Source organism: Gracilinanus agilis, chromosome 4, assembly GCF_016433145.1.
Source record: "Gracilinanus agilis isolate LMUSP501 chromosome 4, AgileGrace, whole genome shotgun sequence".
Classification (NCBI taxonomy): Eukaryota; Metazoa; Chordata; class Mammalia; order Didelphimorphia; family Didelphidae; genus Gracilinanus; species Gracilinanus agilis.
In genome coordinates, this window is record NC_058133.1 from 504974963 (window position 1) to 504994633 (window position 19671).

Consider the following 19671-nt stretch of genomic DNA (forward strand, 5'->3'; position numbering starts at 1 on the left):
CTCATTGGGGGTTTTCTTGGCAAAGATACTGGAGTGGTTTGCTGTATCCTTCTCCAGCTCGTTTGACATATGAGGAAACTGAGGCAAACGGGGTTAAGTGACTTTCCCAGGGTCACTCAGCTACTGTCTGAAGCCAGATTTTAACTCCGTTCTTCCTGACTCTAGACCTGGTGCTCTGTCTGCTGAGCCACCTAGCTGCCTTTTCATTTCCTTTACTCTTCCATAAAATGATGGAGTTAGACTAGATGATCCCTAATGACCCTTCAGTTTCTAGATCCTTGATCCCACATGGAACAAACCCCTCAAATTTATACAATTTGAAAGAGCTAAGCCAACAAATAAGCACCATCACCAATGGCGGTTGGAATGCCAATCCTCATCAGTTCCCTATTATTCCTCCCCTTTGCTGCCAGTTCTTCCTCTTGACTTCCCCTAGACTTATTTTAGCATCACTATTTCTCTGTAGCTGTATTATCTGCTAGGGCAATGCCCCTCCTCAGCCTTGGTTTAATACAAAATTAGTCACTATGGGATCTAGACTTGTGATTTTATTGGTATTGGAATCTCCCAAGTGAGGAAAGTCCTTCTACCAACACAGATCAATATCTCCCCCATAACTTATAGTGTTGCTTAGAAATGATCAGTAACTGATCCAGGGTGGCACAGTCAGTATTTATTAAGAGCAGGGTCTTGAACAAAGACCCTTGTGATTATGAAACTCGGTCTCTCTAGTCATTGCACCATCCTACTCTCCAATCACTCTGGGTCTCTAGGATGCTTTTTGAAAGACCCTCAGAAAAAAAACACCAGGGCTTCTAAGTATTTTTTTCCACTAGAAAGGAATTGGCTGGCTTGGAGGTAAAGGTGGTTCAAGTTCATCCCTCCCCTCAGTCCCCACCCCATTGATGTCTGAAGGAGATGGCAGCTTTCCAAACACTTGGCTTCCTGCCACAGTGGGCATCCGCCTGTGATGAGGCATAGCTTGAAGTTTATAGAAGGCTTTACAAATAATTGTGATTATTTTATTATTATTACATAAATTATAAATATGATTTATATTCTATATTATTATACATAGCTTCATGGATTTTTTTAAAGATTCTAATGATTTTAGTTTCCTTTTAGGTGTTAGGTTTATTGCACTTCGATGAGCTTCGATGAGGAGTTGACACCTCCAGATGAACCTGTTGGGAAGTAAATTGGCCACATGTCTCTCTATTGAGCTGAGTGGAGGGAGAGGGGATCCTTGTCCGAATTCGAGGTCCCTGCCTGCCCTCAGTCACTCTGTGTCACTTGACACCCTCGCAGAGCCTAGAGAGGTGAGGAAGACCACAAGAGCAGGCATTTGCTTTACTAGAGGGAAGGGAACCCATGCTTTCCCCATGTGAACAAGAGAAGTCTGGATGTGGATGGGATTTATGAAATGAGCAGGAACCTGGCTGGAGCCAGGACCAACAGACTGGAGAAGCCAAAACAGTACAGAGTAAGATAGTGTTCATCCTGTGACTGGAGCACGGAATAATCATTATAACAACTGCTAGTGTATCTAATGCAGCTTTTCAAAGGTTTGCAGAATGTTTTACTTCTCTCATTTGATCCTCAGAACTACTTAGTGAGGTAGTGCTAATTATCCCCATTTAACAGATTGGAGAAACTGAGGCTGAGATGAATAAGTGACTAGTCCACAGTCTCATAGCTAATGTCTGAGAGAGAATTTGAACTCAGGGCCCACCTGACTCCAAGTCTAGCATACTATCCACCCAGCTAAGAAGATTAGACTGTAAGAAAAAGGCTAATCACCATCACAGGAGTCCAAATGTAGATGGAAACCTTCTTCTTCATGTTATATTATAAATAGTGAAATTAGGGAAAGTTTAAAGAGCTGAAAACTCTGGGACCTCTGGGATGCTCTGTGTGTGGGTAGTCACATAACATTGTACATGTGTACTGTGTCCATGTCCATGTGTGTGAATGGACACATGTGTATTATGATTGTGCCTAGATAGACATTCTACTTAGACACATATACATATATAGGAATAGTTGTATATGCACACTGTGCACATATGATGCACATTCACATATGTCTGTGTATCTGTGTGTTTGGACATGTGTACACACCTGTGTGTATTGTACATGCATGTGGGTAGGTATGCATGTACCATACACACATGTGGCTCTATATGTATAACCACACCGAACTTTTCATTGACCACATATATAAGTTGGTGTGAGAGGGTGTGTGTGTGTGTGTGTGTGTGTGTGTGTGTGTGTAGACAGAGAGACAGAAAGATAGACGACAGAGACAGACAGACAGATAGAAGATAGACAGATACAGACAGATAGATAGACAGAGATAGATAGATAGATAGATAGATAGATAGATAGATAGATAGATAGAGACAGATAAATAGACAGATAGACAGATAAATAGACAGATATAGATAGATAGATATAGATAGATAGACAGATAGATAAATAGATAGATAGATAGATATAAATAGACAGACATATAGACAGATATAGATAGATAGATAGATATAGATATAGATAGACAGATATAGATAGATAAATAGACAGATATAGATAGATAGGTAGATAGATAGACAGACAGATATAGATAGATAAATAGATAGATAGATATAAATAGACAGATAAATCGATAGATAGACAGATATAGATAGATAGATAGATAGATAGATAGATAGATAGATAGATAGATAGACAGATAGACAGATATAGATAGACAGACAGACAAATGATAGATGGACAAATAGTCAATAAACAGACAGAGAGAAAAAGGTAGATACATAGACATCTATCAATACCAAACAACAGAACCTTAAGCCCCCCAAATCCAATGGAGCTCATCCCCCTGGATCTTAAATGATAGTTCCTGTTTCCATTGTATCCTCAGGAGTGTTGGCTGGGCAGTTCCCTGCCCAGTGGCCAGCCCAGGCCCACGTTTCATCATTTCATGCCTCACCACAGCAGGAAGACTCTGCGCCCCCACCTCATTCTTAATACCGTGTCAGAAGATGATGAATAGCACCAGAGCATCAGTGAGTCATGAGAGACTGTGACAAAGATGAAGGGGAAGGAAATCCAAGGTCAGAGCCTGTCTAACTGATACCTGATGGAAGGCCAACACAATGGCCCTGGACTAAGCCTCCAAAGACCTGAGTTCTTAGCCCAGCTCTGCCATTCTTTGTGCGTTTCCATGAAATCCCTCTCCTTGAGCCTCAATTTACCCATTTTTGAGGTGAGGGTCTGGAACAGAACTTCTGGTCCAGCTCCCTTGTGATTGATTCCCTCATTCCCTGTTTGACTCCTCCAGTCATACTCTCCTGGCCCAGGAAGGCTGGGCAGCTATTTGACCACAGATGTCTGTGCTTTGGAGTGCTGGTGTCTAATTTTATCACTTTCTTCTTCAAAGTCAATCAGTGGCCATTGCTGTCAGGGTACCTGCTGTGCAACTGTCTCTTTGTCTTCTTCTAATTTTCTGCTTCTAACTCATGGTGAATGTTAAAAAAGAAAAAACGGTAAAAAAAAAAAGTGAATCCCCCAAAAGTGGGGGAAGAAAAGAGAAGCAGTGTGTCATAGTGGATAGAGAGCACGCCTCAAAGACAGGAAGCCCCAAGTTCATCTCACTTTTGACATACTGGGCATTTGACCCTGGACAAGTCACAGTCTTTGAGAGGTCCAGGTAGGTGTGTAAGATGGAAAATTGCAGAACAGGAACTAGTACAGAGTTCCCTACATGGATGAAATCAGAGCTGGTCATATGTACTTTGTGTGCTCAGAAATCAGATCATTGAGCACGTTAGGAAGCTGTGCAGAGCACGAGTCAAGGCTCTCTGAGGGAAGGACAGAGCAGGTCTTTATAATGGGTCTTGAATGCTCAAAGATAGGTTTTTCTTACCCCTTTTTAGCTTTGTTTGACTATTAAAGGAATGACCTCCAGCCAGCCCGTCAGAGAATTCCTGCGCAAGCAGCATTCACTCTATTGAAATGTATGAACTATAAAGTGATTGAAGGAATAAAAATTTAAGAGCTTGCTTGTGTGCCAGGCACTGGGATATCCAATTATCAGACATTATTGAGGACAGAGACCAAACTCCTCAGCTCCACATGCTCTGGGGGACGATTCAGCCTTGGGAGATACATCATTCATCACTGGCCTCCCAAACTTTCCACCATCTCTTGGAAGGCTGTGGAGCCTGATGGAGACCAGAGACAAGGAGGGAAGGCTGGGAAAGCAGAGAAACAGACAGACACATGTGCACCCAGGATGTCAAGGAGGCAAAGCCAGCAGCTCCTGGGAACAATCATCCCCTTGTCATTTGGTAACTGGATGCGGGAGGCAACAGGTGCATGCAGGAGGTTTCAGAAAACTGTGGCCAAACAGTGTGTGACTTGACACCCAAGTATGCAGTAGAGGGTGTGAACAGAAAAAAAAACAAAGAAATTGGAGCCAAGGACTCTATCACCTAGAACAGGAGGCCAGCCCTCTGAGAAATGGGAAAGCCAGTGAAAAATCTCCTCCTGGAGCTCTTTCTTCATGGTCTCTATGTATTCTCCTCACCCCAGATGTCTAAAGTTCCCCCTTGAGCCTCCCCAGTACTTCTGTAGCTCTGCCTTTCCTAGATGGGACCCACATTCCAGATTCTTAGGATCAAATAAAAGCTTGGGATCCTAGATTAAAGATCTCATTTTACAGATGAGGAAACTGAGGTGCAAGGAGCTTGGGTGACTTTATAATATCTAAACTTAGAAGGCACCTTAGAAACTGAAATTTAGTCCAATGCCTTCATTTTATGGATGAGGAAAACTAAAACTCAAGAGGATGAGTGCTTGCCTAAGGCTACATAAATAAAGACTGAGACAGAATTTGAACCCACATCCTCTCCAGGGTCAGTGTTCTTTCTATTGTACTACAAAATAGAAGACTAGAAGTGTTCATGTATAGTGCCTGGCACATAATAGGTACTTTTTAAGTGCTAGATGACTGATTGTAGTATCTCAAAACAATGCATCCTTTCTCAAAACATGCACAATTGTTATGGTACCCAAGGACCAGGACCAGATAGAAAACTCCTTCCAGTTGATGGAAGCCATATCTCCAATCACATTGAAATGGCCACTCTCTTGACAATCATTACAGTTTCTTTGTGTCGGAGTTAACTAGAACACGAGAGGGACAGTCATAGGATCTCTGTGTTAATATGCTTTTCTTTTTTCATACCTATTTGTGACAGGGATGGTCCTAGGACTACCCCCAACTGTCTATGTCTATGGAAAACTTAATGCCAAGAATCAGGAAATCCTTTTGCCTCTGTGGCCTCTTTCTCCCACTGGAGAGTCCTTCCAAAAACTCCCTTCGATGAAGAACCCAGGCCACCCGTCCTTCATTCTTCTCTCAGCCTGACTTCTGACTCCTGACTTCACTGCTTGGTCTCAGCTGCCTTCTTCCCCTGAAACATTCATCCCTCCACTCATGTGACATTTCTACCCCTTCCCTCACTTCAGCTCCTTTTACGTGTTATTCTTCCTTATTAGAACATAAGCTCCTTGAGGGCAGAAATTGACTTTCTTTTGGTTTGTATTCGTTTCCCCAGAACATAGCTTAATAAATGCTTGTGGTGAGGAAGCCATATGATCCAAACCTATAAAAGTCTCTTTTTAAAGTCCAAAAGGTCTTGGTTTACTCCTGTCCTCTATGGGATCTAGCCTCCTTTCTTGTAATCGGGGTCCAAGGCACCATCAATTATGAGTATCCCACTAAAAATCCCTAGGAAATAGCCATGGTTCCTTGACAGATATGGTGGACTTAGAATTGGGGGAGCTCTGTTAGAATCTTGGACTCTCTCTAGTGCTTGGTTTTCTCCTCTGTAGAATAAAAAGGTTAGACCACACAGCCTTCAAAGTCACAGTGCACTGACCTAATCCAAGTCTTCTACCTCCATACTTATTGGTTAGTCCCAGCTCGTATTTGTTAAACTTTGGTGTATTTTTTTTTATAAATCAGGGCTCCTCCATCTGCCATAGTAGCTACTCTTGGCATCTTCTCATCCAGTGAAATAAGTGAAATAAGCATCTCTGCCTTAACACCCAAGTCGTTAATAAAAATGTTGAGTATGCCTAGGCCATAGCTAGGGCTCTATGATTCTCTGGTAGTTCTCTGCCCAGATTAGCAATGATCCATGAATCAACCCTAGTTGGGGATAGTGATTTCGCCAGCTCTGGTTATAGCTGAGCCATCTGGGGTCCTGGGGCTCATTACAGCCCCTAATTCAGTGATGCATGCTTGACAAAACAGATGGCTTACAGCAAAAGGCAGACCAAGCCAAATGTCCCTATGGCCAGGGAGAAGCCACTAAAACCAGTTTCCAAGCCCCATTGAATCCTTCTGTTTCTCTGGCCCCGGGCTTCACTGTTCAACAAATAATTCTGGGCCCTGCTCTCCCACCAGGTTCATACTCCAATCATCTGCCTCATTTCTTCACAGAGATCTATTTTCTACAAAGCATAAGACAAGGGTGGCCACCAAGGCTGTCATCTCTTGGGGAACTCTCTGGCTTACTCCAGAGGATTACTCATTTCTATCATTATATAAGCTGCTAAAAAAAAAAACAAACAACTAAAAAAAAACAACACCGTTGCCTTAAGATTAGTGTGTAAAATGGCAAGTGTGATGAAATAAAAGTCAGAGGCCTTGAGTTCAAATCCTGCCTCTGAAACTTAAACTACCAAGAGTGACTTCAAGTCATTCACTTAACTTCTCTAGGCCTCAGTTTCCTTATCTACCAAATAAGAGGTGGCACTACATGGCCTCTGAGACCCCTTTCAGCTCCTAACATCCTGTAGTCAGAGTGCAGCTGCAGGAAAATTACTCTAATGGACATGAATAGAACAAAGAACATGAATAGCAGAATAAAGACATAAATCCTTGGTGTGAAGAAGAAAAGGAATCTTTGACAGTTTCCAAATGCTGATTCTCAGTCTCTACCTGGGAGAAATTCTTTGACAACAGAGTCTTTTCACTTTAATAGTGAAAAGGGGGTTCACCTCCTTAGCCCCCTTCCCAGGGCATAGCTGGATTCCCACATAAGATATTCCCACACCCTGATTAAACCTTCTGACAACAATGAAGTCCCTTTGGAAAGATGAGAACCAAAGAAAGGTACCACCTAAAATTCTGAAAGCTAGAGGGGCATGAGAGAAAGAGAAACAGAGAAAGAAGGAGAGACAGACAGACAAAAAGAGAGAGGAAGACAGACAGAGAGAGATGGAGAGAGAGAAGATAGAAACAGAGAGAGAGAGAGAGAGAGAGAGAGAGAGAGAGAGAGAGAGAGAGAGAGAGAGAGAAGACAGAGACAGAGACATAGAGAGAGGAAGGACCATGCACAGAAATTATAGCTAAATCCATGCAAAATCCTCAAAGGATTCCCTATTTAGAGTGAGAAGCAAGGGTACACTGGAGGCAATCTGATAGGTTTCTGGAGAACTTGTTAAGTTTTCAGCATTTATATCTCAGAAATCAGCAGATGCTACACATTAGGGTTTGATTTGTTGTTGATTGTCGATTTAAGAAAGCAATGGAGAAAGTGTTAACATTGCAGATTAAACTTAGAAAAGTGTCTTGCCTATATATCTTTTTTCAAAGAGCTGATTGTTAAACATTTACCAGCATGCCAATTTGGGGGAACCAATATCAAGTTCTACCCAACTTTTTTTTTTCTAGATAAGAAAACTGAGTTTTGGAGAGATAAAATTATTTATTTTTTTTCAAGACCTCTGAAATCCATTTGAGTATCTTGCTATGTTTAAAGCCTCTAGCAGGGTCAGGAGGTCTTAAATGTAAAACTGGAATAGACTCCAGAGGCCGTCTCCTCATTTTACAGAGGGGAAACTGAGGCAGACAGAAACAAAGTGACTTTCCCAAATTCTCCTTCATCTATATAAAATGACAGGGACTAGATGACATCTGTGTCCCTTCCAGGATGAATACCATGATTGCTATGATCCCTCGATTTCCCTGGACCAGACCAATGTCTATTTTAGGTACAAGAGCTGATGGATTTGATGTCAAAACCCAATCAAGACTCACTTGAAGGCCTCCGGTGCAGGCTGATAACACCCACAAAGAGCAACATTCATTCATTCTGCTCCTGAGTGGATCCTATGTCCTAACCAAAATAGATTAATCACCACCTTTCTGGTCTCTCCACTCTATAGCTCCCTCAGCCCGGAAAATCATTCTTCAGTTTGCCCAAATCTTAACCCATTCTTTCTGGCCCAGTGGAAATGCCACTAGAAGCAACAGCTGCAGAGGTGGAGAGAACTCAAGCCTGGCATACATCTGGTGTTATTCACCATTGTCTCCTCCTTCTCCCAGAGCACAAGGCGTCTGCCCTTCATGCCAAGGCTGATATTCATTTGTGCCCTTTACCTCGTCCCCTCCAAAATCTTTTCTGCCAGGCATCTTTGATTGCTGGCATCTTTAATTTAACCTTCTCCCCTGGTGTAGGCTACTCAGGTCTCCCCTCTCCTAAACGAAAAAGAAAAAAAGGCTTTTCTCCTCCCTTTATTCATGCTGAAACCATTTTCCCATTTCCCACCTTCCCTTTACTGCCTAAGTAAATAAAGTGAAGGCTACACTTGCAGGCACTGTGGGGGACCCTAATCCTTACTCTCAAAGAGTTTACTTTCACTACACATTCAGGAGATTAAGAAAATTTTACCTGAGGAGTTGGGGGAAAGGCTGAGCCCTGGGGGATATCTACACTGTACTTTGAGGCTTTCAGTAAATTGTTTCGTTTCAAAGCCTGGGTGATTAAGGACTGAAAATGCCACCATCCATTTCAGTTGGGGTAAATCAAATGGAGCTAGCGCCTCAAACTCTACATTCTGGACCCTTTTCTGGGCGGAATTGGCATGTCATTGGTATCTGCGCTGCCAAACAGAACCCGGGGCGAGGGAGAGGAGGGTAGACCTGTGGCGTCAAGGAGGTAAGGAATTCGCAGGTGAGGAAGCTCCCTATACCGAGGCAGGTTGGCGCTTTCTCTACAATGAGTCTTCCTCAGAACGCTGGGTGATGAGGACATTTTCCCAGAGGGTGGTGGGGGTTGTCATTGGTCCTTCGTTTTTGAAGAGGACCAATGAGATCATGGGGCGATGTCTTGGCTTGCTCATTGGAGTTTAGTGTGACGGAGCTTCCCAGAATCCTCAGCTTCGCTCTCTTCCAGAGTCCAAGGGCAAGACAAAAATCAAGATGATCTCCCAGGATGCAGGTGGACAACCCTGGACTTCCTGAATGTCTGACCAAGCTCTAAGCACTCTACAACGCCTGCTTCGGCCGCTCTCGTGGCTGTTGGGGCCAGAATAGCACCAAGAAGAGGGAGCCCCAGCCAAATCCCAGGGTCCCGCTGACTCTCCGGAGGGTCCCTCTCCAAAGCTTGGAGATGAGAAAGGTGAAGACTAGAGCCAGGGACGCGCTGCAGTAGGAACGTGGGGGAAGCCGACAAGCCCAAGTTCCATCTCTTCATGGCTCGCTGTGACTTCATGCGGTGTGTGCCCGGGGCCAGGAGTGCCCCGAATCTGACCCAGCTCCAACCCACAGCAGGGGAACAAGCCCGCTTTCACCAACACACACCGTCAGTTATTTTCTTAGCTAATTGAAACTAGTTGAAAACCAGAGGGAAAACGAATGGAAAAAAAAGGAAAGGAAAACACGAGAGGTGTTTTATGGGAATGGAAACACAGTTTGATTCAGTGTTGGGCCTGGGTTTATGGGATTCTCTCTCCCTGGCATGCTCCCCACATCCCAGGGCCCCCCCAAGAAGCAGTCTACAGGCCAGGTGGAGGGACGGGGGGCACAGAGGAGGGGGCCAGGGGCAAGAGGCAGCCCCCAGATCTGCTCGCCATCCTCCCAAGCAGGGCCCGGCCTTCCACGAATGGTCCACCAAGGCTAAAGGACCTTCGAAGCTGTGAGCTATCTTAAGAAAGAAGAAAGAGGCGGTTAAAGCCCCCAGCTCGGACTGCTGGGAGGAACAGCTCCCACTAATTACCTCCACACTGAGAGCTTTGTGCTTAGGAGGCTCCGTTCAAGTGGCCGGTCTTCAGGCTGGCAGGTCAGACCGTTGCACCCCTGGGGCCTGCGGGGCCCATCAAATTCTGCCCAGGCCCCGGCTTCCCTCTGGGCTCCCTTTATGAGGTAGTCTGTGGGCAATAGCTGCAAAGGAGGGATCCCGGCTGCCTGCTTCACCCCCTGGCCCCAATCCTCAAGCTCTCTTAATGTCTCTCCAATGGGCTCCTAGCCCGGGATGTTTTATGTGTGGTATTCTAGGAATAAATTATTCATCCCCTACCTGCTTCACCTTCTACAATGGGTGCCTTTATACTCCTCCCCAGTGGGGGCTGGGGAAGGGTCTATCACCCCAAGGGGAGCGGAGGTGTGTGATTCAGAGAGCCAATGAGCACGAGAAGAGAGTCCAGGCACCTCTCCGGAGAGGCAGGCTCCCTCAGGAGGGAACCCAGTTCGAACCACTATGGCTGGGTCCCCTTTGTGGAAAAGAGTGCACGACTAGCACCCCAGCCCCTGGTAAGGTCCAAAGCTGATTGCAAAGGAAAAAAAAGTTGTCTCCCATTGGGTATCCTTGCTGGCCGTGCCCACGTGGCACAGAATTGGCCCTTCCAAAGAGAGAGAGGACAAGCCTGGCTTGGAAATCGGGGTTCACAAACCCTAAATGACAGCTACCTCTTCCTCCACCACTCTGTGCCTAAGAGCTCCCATTTCAGCTACTCCATAGAATTCCTTCCACTGAGGGACTTGTTAGGGGAATCAATCACGAGCCGACTACAATCTGGCATCTGTCAAAAGCTCCCTGAAATTATCTGATATTTCAGAAAAGTGGTCTCTGGAGTGTGTTGACTGTCATTTATTCTCCAGTTTTCACAGAATCATAAAATCGTGGCATTCGAAGGCTGGGGGCGAGGTGGGAGGAAGCTCGGAGTCTGTCCAGGACGAGCTGAAGTACCGCTGAGGTCTGCCTCTCCCCATGCCATGCCTGGGGGCTTCACTGAGCCCAGGGACTCCTTTCGTGCCTTCTACCAGGAGCAGGAGGGCTTGGCTCACGGGACCCCAATCCTGGTTTTCAGCTGCCACCAACTTTGGTTTCCTGAAACTGGCTCCCCTCAGGATCAATCTGCCGGCCGGGAGAGAACAGAAGCATAAATCTCTCCTTTCTCCCTCATCCTGCTCCTGGGAAATGGCAGGTGATTATTCTTTTAGAAGAGGCTGGCTACCCAAGGCTTCAGGAAAATGCAGCCTAAACATCATAGATTTGGAGATGAAAGGGACCTCTGAGGTCAGCTAGTCCAACCCCCTCCTTTCATAGAAAAGGAAAATGAGGTCCAGAGAGGGCAAGTGACTCGTTTAAGGTCACATAGGTAAGTGGCAGAGCCCAAATTTGAACTCCAATCATGTGATCTCAAATGCAATGCTCTTTCCACTGGAAAAAGTCTCCCCCATGAAGAAAGGGCCACAGGAATTAAAGGACAAAGGTGTGGTGCTGAGAGAGGCCTTCTTGTTTAGACAAGTCCTCAGAGCACATTTAAAGGATCCAGGCTTTGACCTGTCAGTTCCTTCAACATTTGTCTGACCCAATAGTTCTCACCCCTGAAGGCGGGCAGCTTTTTGCTGCTGGGGGTGAGGGGGAGCAACAGAACAAGACCGGTTCTCAATTTCTAATTGTATCTGACATCTTCAATAGAGCTTTAAGGAGTATGAATTACTTTACCCACATTATAATGAATGATCCTCACACTACCCCTGCCAGGGAAATAGGATTCAGCATTACCATCCCATTTTATAAGTGAAGAAACTGAGACAGATTCCACTGTGTTGAGGAGATTTCTTCTCAAATCTGAAGATTAGTCACAGAGGATGAGTTTACTCGGTAGCTCAGTGTATTGAGAGCCAGGCCTAGAGATGGGAGGTCCTAGGTTCAAATCTAGCCTCAGACACTTCCCAGCTGTGTGACCCTGGGCAAGTCACTTGACCCCCCTTGCCCACCCTTATCACTCTTCCACCAAGGAGTCAATACACAGAAGTTAAGGGTTTAAAAAATTTTTAAACAAAATTAGGAGTGGCCAAGGCCAGGTCCCTTTATCAGGTAGGAATGTGCCTCTGAGTCAAGAAAGGAACTGCTGGGTGGAGAGAGATAGATAAGATAGAGAGATAGCCAAGAAGCTAGCCATACTTTTGAGGATGTTAAACAAATGGGGGGAAATCAGCAGATCTCAGGCAGGGGAATTCCAGCTTGGAGAATCCTATGCCTGAAACAGAAGGCAGCAAAGAGGAGGAAGGGAAGAACTTTCTCTCCTCCCACTCCCCAAGATTTAATCTTGACCGCAGAGCTCCCGACCAGAGAGGAGTCAATTCAGCCAGCCAGGAACAGAAGTCAGACAGGGATGGGGAGAGAAATGACTGACCCTTGAGGGGAACTCCTAGAGGTCCAGCAGAATGGCCGGGCCAGCAGAGATGCTGCCCCCAGGTGAAGTAGAATGAAAATTCTCAAGAGCCAGGAATTGTGAGTTACCTCTTAGCATCTTTTGGATTCTTCGCAGGCACCTCTCAAAATTGTTTTCCAAACTGGAGGCCAGTTTTCTTTCCCTGTATTTGTGAGAGACTTCATCCTAGGCTGGGAGAGAAAACATAGGAGGTTTCAGCTGTACGTCAGCTGGACAGGTCCCATGGTCCTTATGGTGAAGTAGGCAGGATGGCTTCATTTTCCAGAATAAGGCTTGTCATTTTCAGGACTCCTTGATGTGTGTAAAGTTGTCTTAACATAAGTTGGATAACCGGGATACGCCTATGGTCTGCTATGGGGGTTGCCATAGTGGGGAGGAGGAAGAGGGCAAGTATAAGCACCTACTATGTGCCATGTACTGTGCTAAGGGCTCAAATCATCACTAAGGTCTCTTCCATTTCAATAATCTGTAATTTTATGACCTGCTGCTTCACTTTGAGTGGCCAGAGGAGCTGTTATTGATGTTGGAAAGCATGGGGGAGGGAGGAAGAAGGGATGAGTAGTAACCTGGCTGTGTATTTTAATCACCCTAAACCTAAAGATGAGGGTATTGGAAGGTCATCAAGCTTCCTCAAATTCATTACAACGTTGACAATTCAGTTGAACAAACATTTCACAATTATCTGCCATATGAACAATTCTCTGCTAGATTCTGGAGAGCCAAAGATGAAAAGTGACAAGTCTTGCCCTCAAGGGTCTTCCCTTTTAATAAGGGAGGAATTGACACATAGACAAATCAGTGTGCTACAAGATAGAATGCAATAAAGGAAAAGAGAGAAACAATGTTAAAAATATGAGGGGAAAAAGATTGCTTTCAACTGGGAGGATAAAGGAAGGTTTCAGGGACACCAGTCGTTTTTCTCTAAGTCTTAAAAGGATTTGGATTCTGTGAATAAGTGATAGTGAAAAGTAAAAATGTTGATCTGGTAAAATATGTATAGATAGGGTATTAATATAGGTTGGTGGTATAGATTGGATGGAGTTAACTGAATTCTCTATGTTCTTAATTATCCTTGGGCCAGTAACTTAGATCCTAATGATCTATTAGAATGATCTGGGTAAGAATTTCAGGGAGAGGCTGTTAAGGTAACAATAACAGAGTTTATTACATTAATAGTGATAGGTAAGAGAAGGGATTGGGATGAACTAACTAGGAATAGATCTGGATTTCCTTCTACCAAGGTCCAACATTTTTCCTATACTGATCTCTCTAAATTGGCCAGTTGCCTAACTCAATCCTATCCAGAGTTTCCCCTATGATAGTATTTAAATTAAGGGAAAGCTGGAAGGTGAAATAGATCCAACTGGGCTGGTTGGGAGATCTCATGTATGCTGTCCTTCAAGGGACTTCTAGGAATCCAGTAGGTAACAGCAATTAATCCAAAGGGAGAGGGAGTAAGGCTCTTGACTCCATCGTCCACCAGTGTGTCTCACCAAACTCAACCTCTTTCCAGCCAGTGAAATCTTGATAGTTGATGATTCACAGAAGCAGGATATTCAGAAAGAAGAACAGCTACCTTCTGGCTGTAAGTCCAGGAACCAATTGCCAACCCAGCCAGTCACTGACCCAAAGTTCTAGAATCCTTTCTCTATGCTTTTTGCCTATCACCTTCACTTTCCCTAATTTCCCTACCAGTCAAATGCCTCTTCCATAGCCTTTTCCCCCTTAGTTTTCTCATCTGTGAAATGAGTGAATTAGTTCTGATGCTCTCTGAATATCCCACAAATCTATGGTCTTCACTTAAAAAATGAGAGTGCTGGGCTAGATGATATCTAAAGTATTTTCCAGCCTTGATTTGACCAAACTCATCTAACTGGAGAGATTGCAGAGAAAGAAAAATCCTAAGGAAATATATACTCATCCACTTTTTTCTTTGATCCTCTTTCTAATGTGAACTAACACCAAACAGGCATTACCATATACATTGTAGAGAGGAGATAACTGTACAACACCATCAATCTCTATTGGGCAAAGATTGCTTTTCTGTTGAATGTGTGATCAGTTTAGCATGTAACTTTCAAAGCTGTCCTGATTGTCCTTGTTTCCTTCTGTTCTCTTCTCATTTGGAGATGTAGGAGGATGTTAAGGAACTTCTCCCTCCTCTCCCACCACTCCCTACTAGGAAAAAAAATAAGAAAAATTATAACAACTATGCTTAGGCAAGCAAAAACAAATTCCCACATTGATTATATCCAACACTATGCATTTCATTCTGCATCCTAAGTGCCTTATCTTCCTGTCAGGACTACCCACTTCTAATGTCTTATGATCTATAGGACATAGGAAGCTGCCTTGTACAGTAAAAATAGCTCTAAATTTGGACTCTATGGACCTGGGTTCAAATCCTACCTGATACACCACAGGTGGCTTTAAGTCAAGAAAACAAATATATCTTAAACACTTACCATGTGCCAGGCTCTATGTTACACATTGAGAATACATATTCAAGCCAAAATAAAGATGGTCCCTGCCCTCAAGGAGCTTACATTCTAATGGGGGAAGATGAATTGTGGCAGATGTGGAGATTTTAGAGAAATTCAGAAAAGTTTAGCCTGGAGTTCTTCAAGCAAAGAGGGGGAAGAAACAGGTATGAGGGAGAAAATTTGGAACTCCAAATTTTAAAAATGAATATTTAAAAATATTCACATGTCATTGGATAATATTTAACAAATTAATTAAAATACATGTTTAATAAATTAAAATACATATTTGTCCTACGATATTTGTCTTCTAACCCTGATCCTCATTATCTTTTGACAATCATACCCTTCAGTTCTTTCAGTTCCCTGAGATCATATTCTTTGAGGCCTGATCTTGTCAAGACAGTCTTGGGGTTCTGTTGCTCTCCTCTCATTTATCTTAGTTGTAAATACCCTGACAGTGATTTTTATTCTACCTTATTGAGCCCAAAGGTCATCTTTCTTGGTAGAGAAAAGAAAAGCAATTTAAGATTTGAATAGTTCAACCTTCTTGCCATTATTAGGTAGCACTGCCCCATCTACCCCAAGCCGTACTTCTCTCCCTTCACTGATTCTCCTCTTGCCCCCAACAGAGCTGAAGAAAGTCCTTCCTCTTGACCTTACTGCTCATCACCAACTTCAACTCATTCTGAATGGTCCTGACACAATTTCCAAAGGTTATCCCGGTCTTTTGTATTTATTCTTCATTACGTATATTTATTTCCATCTTCTGTACAAGACTCATTAAAATTTAAGTTGGACCCAGAGTTCCTTGGATTTCTTTATGGCTCTTTAAAAGCTCCCCAAATTATACATTGTTCTACATCTAAAAGAGATCTCAAAGGGCATTTCCTCTATCGTTCTTCATTTATAGATGAGGGGACTGAGATTAAGAAAGATGAAACGATTCATAGGGCCATACATAGCTCTAGGATCTCAGGGGGCATTTGGTCTAACTCTTTTCCTTTACAAATAAAGAAACTAAGGCACTCAGAAGTTAAATGACTTGTTAGTAAATATCAGAGGTAGAATTTGAATCCATGTCCTCTGGCTCCAGGGTCAATTTTTTATCATGTGCTGTATTTAATATTTGTCCTTACATATATTCAATTAAAGGCTCCCTGAAAGTTGGCCCTCTGCCATATTTAGTTCTCTGTATTCTTAAGGATGAGCAGGTAGGAGGTATAGTGAATAGAGGGCGAGGCTTGAAGTCAGGAAGTTCAAATCTGGCCTCAGACACTTACTAGCTGGGTGACCCTGAGCAAGTCACTTAATCCTATTTGCCTCAGTTTCTTCATCTGTCAAATGAACTGGAGAAGAAAATGGCAAACCACTCCAGTATCCCTGCCAAGGAAACCCAAATAGACCATACAACCTAACAGCCCTGGTTGTTAACAATACTACGTAACTTTTGGCAGCTAGAAATGCTAGCAATTGCAATAAGCCAAGAGAATGAAATTTAAGACTTAAAGAGTAGATAAAGAAGAGCAAATCCCTGTTTGCTTACGGCAGGATGTTCTTGGCACCATCAAATGTTACAGCACCAGAAATCATATGGTTTTTCAGTGAAAATGGCACTAAGGGAGATGCATTGCCATCTTCTTTATCTTTGCCCCCTAAGGATCATCCAACTTATTGCTGAAATTCCCTTGTGTTTATTGTTGCCCCATTAGAATGTGAGCCCCTTAAGAACAAGGACTGTCTCTAATTTTCTTTTAGCATCCCCAGAAACTATAGAGTTTTGCACAAAATTTGCACAAAATAAATTATTTTTTATTCATCTATTCATTTACATATTTCGAAAATCCTAAGGAATTAGCGACGAGGTTACTAGTTTTAGCAAAGTGTCAGGCTGCTCAATTAATCCACGAAAGAAAGAAAATCTACATCAGTACTATATAATAATAACAAGGTCCAGGAAGTAAATATTGCACAGGGGATAGAGTGCTGAGCCTGGAGTCAGGAAAACCTGAGTTCAGATCCAGTCTCAGACTACCTGTGTGATCTTGGGACAAGTCACTTAATTCCTGTTTAACTCAATTTCCTTATCAGCAAAATACAAATAAAAATAGCATCTGCTTTCTAGGAATTGTTGTGAAAATAAAATGAGATGATATTTGTAGGGCATTATGCAAACCTTAAAGTGTTCTATAGATGCTGGCTATTGTCAAAGCTATTATTATCCTTTCGGAATAACTACAAAATGCACAAACATTTGGGAGTCAGTCAACCAAAGGATACTTGATATCTATGTAAATACAACTGCAAAACATTCTTTAATGAAATAAAAAAGCCAGTAATTTAAATAACTGGAGGATTATTGAGTGTTTGTGACTGGGCCATGGCAATGTAATAAAAATGGCAGCCCAACTGAAGTTAATTTATAGATTTATTGCTACACCAGTAAAACTACCAACAGGATATTTTATAGAGCAAGGCAAAGTTCATTTGGAGAAACAAAAGATACAGAAGGGTTCTTAACCTGGAGCCAATGAAATTTAAAAATAATATTTTGCTAACCGAATTTCAGCATAATTGGTTTCCTTTTCAATCCTACATATTTCGTTTTATGCATTTAAAACCATGATTCTGAGAAAGGGCCCATAGTGACATCCACAGATTATTGCCAGAAGGCTCCATGACAAAGATTAAGGACTCCTAATCTAAAATATCAAGGAAAATAATGAAAATGGTAGGAATGAAGGGGGAATGATAGAACTTTCAGACTCAAACTATATTATAAAGCAACCGCCATTAGACCCGGTTAAAAAAATAGAACAGAAAGTCAATGGAACATACTAGAAAAGATGAATCGGAAAGAAATGAACTCAATAAATCAGTGTTCAATAAACCCCGAAATATATATTACCTAGAAGGAACTCCCCATGTGATAAGGACTAGTGGGAGGATTGGAAATTAGTCTGGTACAAATTAGATTTAGTCCAACATATTATTCAACAATGAATTCAAAATGGACTTATGACCTGAATATTAAATATTCTGACATTAAAAAATTAGAAGAGAAGCAAATCCCTTTACTCCCATGGACTTCAGATGCCTTGGGTCTAAAATGAGAGGGTTGGACCAGATGGACTCACCAAGTCCTTTTCAGTTTTACATTGATGGATGATACAGAACAAACCAAATATATTTCTCTTCTTCAAATGGAATTGGTGTCATGATTAAGATTCTAGACTCAGCCAGGGAGACCATTTTCCAAATATGACAACCCGTATAAGTCATCCACCTTCTCTACAACTCAACTTCCTCATCCACAAAATGAGAAAGTTGCTTTAGATGACTTTAAAGGTCCCTGCAACCTCTAAAGACATGGTGGCAAACCTATGGCATGTGTGCCAGAGGGGGGCACTCAGATCCCTCTCTCTGGGCATGCCCACCATCACTCGGGCACATAGTTCACCAAAGTTCATTACTAGAAAGCCAGAGGGATATGGGCCCAGGCTGCTCCCCTCTCCCTCTCCACACATGCCCGAGGACATCCCGCACCCCACTAAAAGGCTCACCATCACTGCTCTAGAACAAAGAGCAAATGTATTTTTCTGGAACTCATTTTCCCCATCTGTAAATGAGGCATTACACTAAATTATCCCAGAGGTGCCTGAATATTCTAGAAATATGGACAAAATACTTCTCTAGGCTTCAGTTTCCCCGTCGGTAAATTGAGAGGCTTGAACTAGGTGGCCTCAAAGGTCCCTTCCTGCTATGGAACTATGATTCTGTAAACAAATGAGCTCTCTAAAGATGATTTAAAATCTGAGTGTCTCTCTTCAGGATTCTTCCATAGCCCTTTCATAACCTAAGCCATCTATGAGATGTCTTTGCCACCAGGAAGACACAATGTCCTCAGGACACATCTGTCTACATTCCAGACACATCAACAAGTTCACTGCCATGGTCAAATCTCATTTGTCATGACCCTTTGGAGTGATACCCAATGGCTGCCCAGAAAGATATTAATTATAATAAACAAGGATATTTCTAGAGTCCTTTATGCCTTATAAAATATTTGGCCTATACTAGCTCTTTGGATCCTCACAAACTCTTTTAGTGAAGGAAGTATCACTCTCGTTGAGGAAAGAAAGTCCCAGAAAATTAAAATGTCTTCTCAAGGTCACATCATTAATTAGTAGAATAGCCAGGATTTGAACTGCTGCTTCCAAGAAAGCCCACTTTTTACTCCACCATGCTTTTGAATTCTCTACAGAGGGATACCAGGATTCATTCATGGGAAGGGTCTTGGGTCTCAGCAGGGGAACTCTGGGATCATTGCCTTTCCCCACAATGGACAGATTACAAGGAAATGAGTCACTCCAAGTTATCATAAAGTGGATCCTGTTTTTCCGTAGGAATGATGCTATAATCAGGGATTGTGTTCCTGCACAAAGAATGCCATAAAAGCAAAAGAACAACTATAAATTTCTATAATCATTTAAAATAGTCACATGATGCTCCATTGAGCAAGTCCCATAAAGTGGGCATGAATGCATTCTATCCATGGAATAGACAAGGGGCCCCATTGTTCCAAGATGTGTGCATTACAGAGTTGAGTAAAGACAACCTGGCTGTAGAATGCATCGGGCATAAAACTAAACTGCTG